Source organism: Hypanus sabinus, chromosome 14, assembly GCF_030144855.1.
Source record: "Hypanus sabinus isolate sHypSab1 chromosome 14, sHypSab1.hap1, whole genome shotgun sequence".
Classification (NCBI taxonomy): Eukaryota; Metazoa; Chordata; class Chondrichthyes; order Myliobatiformes; family Dasyatidae; genus Hypanus; species Hypanus sabinus.
In genome coordinates, this window is record NC_082719.1 from 62,224,415 (window position 1) to 62,230,415 (window position 6,001).

The 6,001-nt window shown below is 43.7% G+C and overlaps 1 long non-coding RNA gene across 1 annotated transcript in view; it reads right to left on the reverse strand.

The window, feature by feature from the left end:
- Positions 1-3,095, reverse strand: part of LOC132404805 (uncharacterized) — a 96,631-nt gene extending 93,536 nt beyond the window's left edge. Inside the window, exon 1 of the long non-coding RNA XR_009515679.1 lies at positions 2,112-3,095. This is a non-coding gene — a long non-coding RNA (uncharacterized LOC132404805). The remainder of the gene's footprint in view (positions 1-2,111) is intronic.
- Between the last annotated feature and the right edge of the window lie 2,906 nt (positions 3,096-6,001).

A 6,001-nucleotide genomic window follows, 5' to 3' on the forward strand; every position in this document is an offset into this window, starting at 1 on the left:
GGCTTTTCCTGCTAAGAACAAAGGAACTTTTTTCTGCAATTTCCCTAAATCATTGGTCCGTGGTGCTAAACCAGAAGTAAAATCTAGCCTAGGAATTCAGAAGTTTGTCAGTTAAAATTGTGTGGATGGGCTTGAGTAGATGATTCATTGCTTAGCAACTCTCCACCTCCCCAATTAAAACCTTGAGTTACAAATAATCTTCTCCACATTTTTGTCATCTGCATGAGCGACTTGATGTGGCTTGATTGCAAATTTTGTGTGTGCCTGGTTTGCATTGCATTAAATTACAGACCAAATATTTCTTCAAATTCTAAACTTGAAATGGACTGTTCACTTGGTCTAAGTAAGATCAAAGCATTTTGACCTTTAAAGATAACTTATATAAGATCATAAGATATAGGAGCAGAATTAGGCCATTTGGCCTATCGAGTCTGCTCCACCACTTCATCATGGCTGATTTAATTTTCCTCTCAGCCCCAATCTTCTGCCGCACCCTCCCCCCCATGTCGCTTCATGACCTGGCCAATCAAGAATCTATCAAACTCCACCTTAAATGTACATAAAGTCTTGGCCTCTACAGCCTGTGGCAAAGAATTCATGGATTCATAACTCTCTGGCTTAATAACTGGCTAAATATGAATGATCACAATGCTCTAAGGATGCTTAAAACTCACAAACCACTGCAGCCTCAAGTACAAACTCAAGAGGAGGTCAAAGATCAAGTTGCCAATAGCAATAAAGGTAACTTTGGTAATGAGAAGATAAAAGCTGCAAATGCTGGAAATCCAAGCCACACACACAAAATACTGGAGGAACTCAGCAGGCCAGGCAGCATCTGTGGAAAAGAGTGAACAGTCGATGTTTCAAGCTGAGACCCTTCATCAGGAGCTTCTTTGCAGCTGATTCCAGAATGAAACTTGAGACAGTAACAATAACTTACAGTTGACTATCCATTTAGATTATAGACAGCAATGATGATTTCTGTTTTAAAAGAGTTAATTAATTTCATTGTCTCTTGCAAGTGGATAAATCATCAGGAATTTCCAGGATGTCAGGTGCGATGTGCTATTGTGCTCCATGTTAACTCTGCATATTTTCAAAGTGAGCTGGTGAATGATCAAAAGACCGACAGAAATTGACTGTTAATTGATTATTTGAACAGTGGCATATGCTCACACTGCAGTTAGCTGTATGCAGCACTTCACCAATCCATTACATAAAGAAATTAAATTCAAGTGATATAATATCTTAGTCCTCAGAACTAATTGTACACATTGTATGCCACATCACTAGCTGCTCCTGTATGAAGTGAAAGATGAGACCCATAAGTGACAGTAATGATAAGTGTTGCATAAATGATCTGAGTGCATAAGTGTGCTTATGGGAGAGAAGTCTGACATTTATTAAGGACATAGAAGACTATTGGTGCAGATAGGCATTTGTAGATATAATGACAGACATGTGGTCAAACAAGTTGGTTTGAGGACTCCTCACTCCCACTTCTAGATCCTCTTAGCCCACAGCAATACATCTATAACAACACGTACAACAAGCTGGAGCAGCATCCGTGGAAATGAGCAGTCAACATTTTGGGCCGAAGGGAGGGGGAGGGAATTACTCTGCTGCGGTCTATTTGAGTTTGGCATGAACATTGAATTCTCCAACTTCTGGTACTTCTCTCCCTCTCCCTTCACCCATCCCACATTCACTCTGCCTCCTCCTCCTCCAGCTGCCTTTCACCTCTCATGATTCTGCCTTCTTCTACTACACAGTGCTTTCCCTTACACTCCTTCACCTCTCCTGCTTATCCCCTCCCTGCTTCCCCTCCCCCATCCCTTGATCTCTCCTCTTACTGGTTTTTCACCTGGCACCTACCAGCCGTCTCCTTCCCACACTCCCCCCACCTTCTTTATAGGGCCCCTGCCCTCTCCCTCTTCAGTCCTGATGAAGGGTCTCGGCCCAAAACATTGACTGCTCGTTTCCACGGATGCTGCCTGACCTGCTGAGTTCTTCCAGCATTTGTGTGTTGCTTGTATTTCCGGCATCTGCAGATTTTCCTCTTGTTTGTGGATCTTCAGGAGAAGGCGTTCGTGTGATCAAGAAAACCTTACCCTTTTCTCCGAAATAGATGGCAGGTTTGAGGGATACTGTCAGGTTGGTCTAGGTGATTAGTTGGATACATGAGATAAATACAGGCCTTGTGTACCAGTGGAGAAGCGATTGAATATTTGGTTGGTGATTGGGATTTCAATCAAATCAAGATTGTCAAGCTTCTTGAAAGTGATTGAAGCTGCATTCATCCAGGTAAATAAAGAGTATTCCATCGAACTCCTCAGGTGCCTTATTGATGGTGGAAAGAATTCATCAAGTCAGAAGGTGAGTCACTCATCACAGGATACCTGGCTTTGGATCTGCTTCTAGGGCCACAGTAGTTACATGGCCTCAGGATGACAGTGGGGGACACTCAACTCACAAACGTAGCTCTAATAAAGTTTCTCAAACTACTTTTCTTTCCACAAGTTCACCCTACTCTGTGCTTTTCACCATCTTCTGGTTTTCTTTCACATTTTCAGCCTTTATCTTTTCTTTTTTGACTCACTTCTTCATCTACTTTTTATCAGCTCTCTGAGAAACTTAAATACCTAGTTCCTTCACACCTTGCCCAAATCATTTATTTTTGATTTTTCCAGAGAGTCCGGCTCTCTCTCAGACTCACTTTTACTGTTGGTTTCAGTCGTTGCTGGGTTTTGTAGTTCTGGTTACACTCGTTTGCGCATGCTCGTTCCTTTACGCTTGCGCAGTTCTCGTTGATCTTTTCCTTTAGAAATGGCCGATGCTGCCGCGGTCTCCTTTTCTGTTTCACCGGTGGTGTGTTGTACCTGAGTCCGCGGTTCTTCGGTAGAAGTAGGCCTTGATTCTGTTCCAACTTGAGCGATCTTCGCGGAAGTAGTTTTCTTCATCCTCTGTTTATGAGGCATAGCTTAAAACAATCCGGAGTAGATTATAAGTAACCTTAAAAAAGTATTGATTGACTTTTCTTCACTTAAACATTAATTTATTAACTTTTTTATGGGAGGGCTGAGTTCCAGCGTCTCGATCCTACGTCATCACGTGACGTCCCCAAATCATTTATTTTTAAAAATATGTATTTATCTATTGTACTTTCATTTTAAAGACTGTTGTTGTTTCCTCTTTAATCACTGTCTCCAACACAGCATTCTCAAGCTCTTTAATAAGTAGTTATCTTAGTCTTTGTTTAAAACAAAACTAAGTACCATCTCACTGGAAAAATATCTCAGTTTCTTTAGACAACACAAACAAAATGCCGGTGGAACACATCAGGCCAGGCAGCATCTATAAGGAGAAGCACTGTCGACATTTCGAGCCGAGACCCATAGTCCTGACGAAGGGTCTTGGCCCGAAACGTTGACAGTGTTTCTTCCTATAGATGCTGCCTGGCCTGCTGTGTTCCACCAGCATTTTGTGTGTGTTGTTGTTTGAATTTCCAGCATCTGCAGATTTCCTCGTGTTTGCTCAGTTTCTTTAGTCTTGCTTCAAAACTAAAATTTCAGCATCCTTCCATTTTTCCAATGTGTTTTCCATAAAATGAGGGATAAAGTTTCCAAAGTGGCTGAAATGACCTCGATTTTTCAGAGTCTCAATTTGTCAAATAAAATGCAATGCAAGTGTAATTTTCCTTGCCTATTCCCCTGCCACTGATTGGCATTTCAGATTTCAGTGAGTTCCTGCCCAGGAACCATCGAGTCACTGCAGAGCCATGCAATAGCTTTTCATCACGTGTAAACCTGAAGTGTGAGTGCCAACTGTGCTGTGGAAATTAGAGCCAAGATCAATCACTGCAGAGCATTAAACACGTCTCACAACACAAACTAATGCAATACTATTATTAACGGGAATATTGGCTGATTTTTAAACAGACATCATCGCATCTACAGTATTTCATATGTCATATTTCCTTACAAAACTGAAGACCAGTTCAATCCATTAGGCCTATGCCAGTTTATAGAGCAATCCTGTTTCCTTGTTATTGTCCTCTGTCACCTTTTTTATCCACATTCCCATCAACTCCCCACAGATTTTACAATTCACATACATGTTAGTGCCACTTACCTGATCAACCCACATGACTTTGGGAACTCGGATGAAATCAGAGCCCTCGGAGGAACCCCATGGAGTTTCAGAGAGACAATACTGAAGGTCAGTATTGAACCTGGGTCACTCACTGTAGCAATGAGTTAACAACTCCACCATCAGCATCATAGTGGTTCCCATCAAAGATAAGACAAACCAAAACTCACATTTGGGAAAGTTATGATTCTTCCCACACCACATTTCAATACTCAGTTTATCTTTCTGAATAGGTGTTGGCCTTTAATGGAATTTTCTGTTAATAAGCAATTAAACATTGTGAAAAATAAAAGATGAGCAGTTGCCCTCAGGAAGTGCATGAAGTGTTCCTGCGAAGGGACCAACAGCATCCTTGTGTGAGACCCACAGAAGCAAAGCTCTAAAATGGATGCAGCACGTGGCTTTGTAGATAACAGACAGGCATTGCACACTCGTTGCAAACAAAGGTTATTCTTCCACTACAAACACGAGAAAATCTGCAGATGCTGGAAATTCAAGTAACACACACAAAATGCTGGTGGAACACAGCAGGCCAGGCAGCAACTATAAGAAGCACTGTCGACGTTTCGGGCCAAGACCCTTCGTCAGGACCAACTGAAAGGAAAGATAGTAAGAGATTTGAAAGTAGGAGGGGGACGGGGAAATGCGAAATGATAGGAGAAGACCGGAGGGTGGGGGGGGGGTGTGAAGCTGAGAGCCAGAAAGGTGATTGGCGAAAGGGATACAGAGCTAGAGAAGAGAAAGGATCATGGGATGGGAGGCCTAGGGAGAAAGAAAGGGGGAGGGGAGCACCAGAGGGAGATGGAGAACAGGCAGAGTGATGGGCAGACACAGAGGAAAAAAAAGGAGGGGGAAAAAACTAAATATATCAGGGAAGGGGTAAGAAGGGGAGGAGTGGCATTAACGAAAGTTAGAGAAGTCAATGTTCATGCCATCAGGTTGGAGGCTACCCAAACGGTATATAAGGTGTTGTTCCTCCAACCTGAGTGTGGCTTCATCTTGACAATAGAGGAGGCCATGGATAGACATATCAGAATGGGAATGGGACGTGGAATTAAAATGTGTGGCTACTGGGAGATCCTGCTTTCTCTGGCGGACAGAGCGTAGGTGTTCAGCGAAACAGTTTCCCAGTCTGCGTCGGGTCTCACCAATATACACCTGGACTATTCCTCTTCCCACCCTATCTCTTTCAAAAATGCTATCCCCTTCTCACAATTCCTCCGCCTCCACCGCATCTGCTCTCAGGATGAGGCTTTTCATTCCAGGACGAAGGAGATGTCTTCCTTTTTTAAACAAAGGGGCTTCCCTTCTTCCACCATCAAACTCTGCTTTCAAATGCATCTCTCCCATTTCCCACACATCTGCCCTCACCCCATCCGTCTACCATCCCACTCAGGATAGGGTTCCCCTTATCCTCACCTACCACCCCACCTGCAACCAAGTCCAACGTATAATTCTCAGTAACTTCCACCACCTCCAACGGGATCCCACTACCAAGCTCATCTTTCCCTCCCCCACTCTTCCTGCTTTCCGCAGGGATCACTCGCTACCTGACTCCCTTGTCCATTCATTCCCCCCCCCATCCTTTCCCACCGATCTCCCTCCTGGCATTTATCTTTGTAAGCAGAACAAGTGCTACACCTGCCCTTACACTTCCTCCCTCACTATCATTCAGGGCCCCATACAGTCCTTCCAGGTGAGGCAACACTTCACCTGTGAGTCGGTTGGTGTGGTATACTGCTTCCGGTGCTCCCAGTGTGGCCTTTTATATATTGGTGAGACCCGATGCTGTAATGAATGTACCACAGCTCTGAGGGGCCAAAAGGTGCGGGGTATCCCCCTCCTTTGTGAG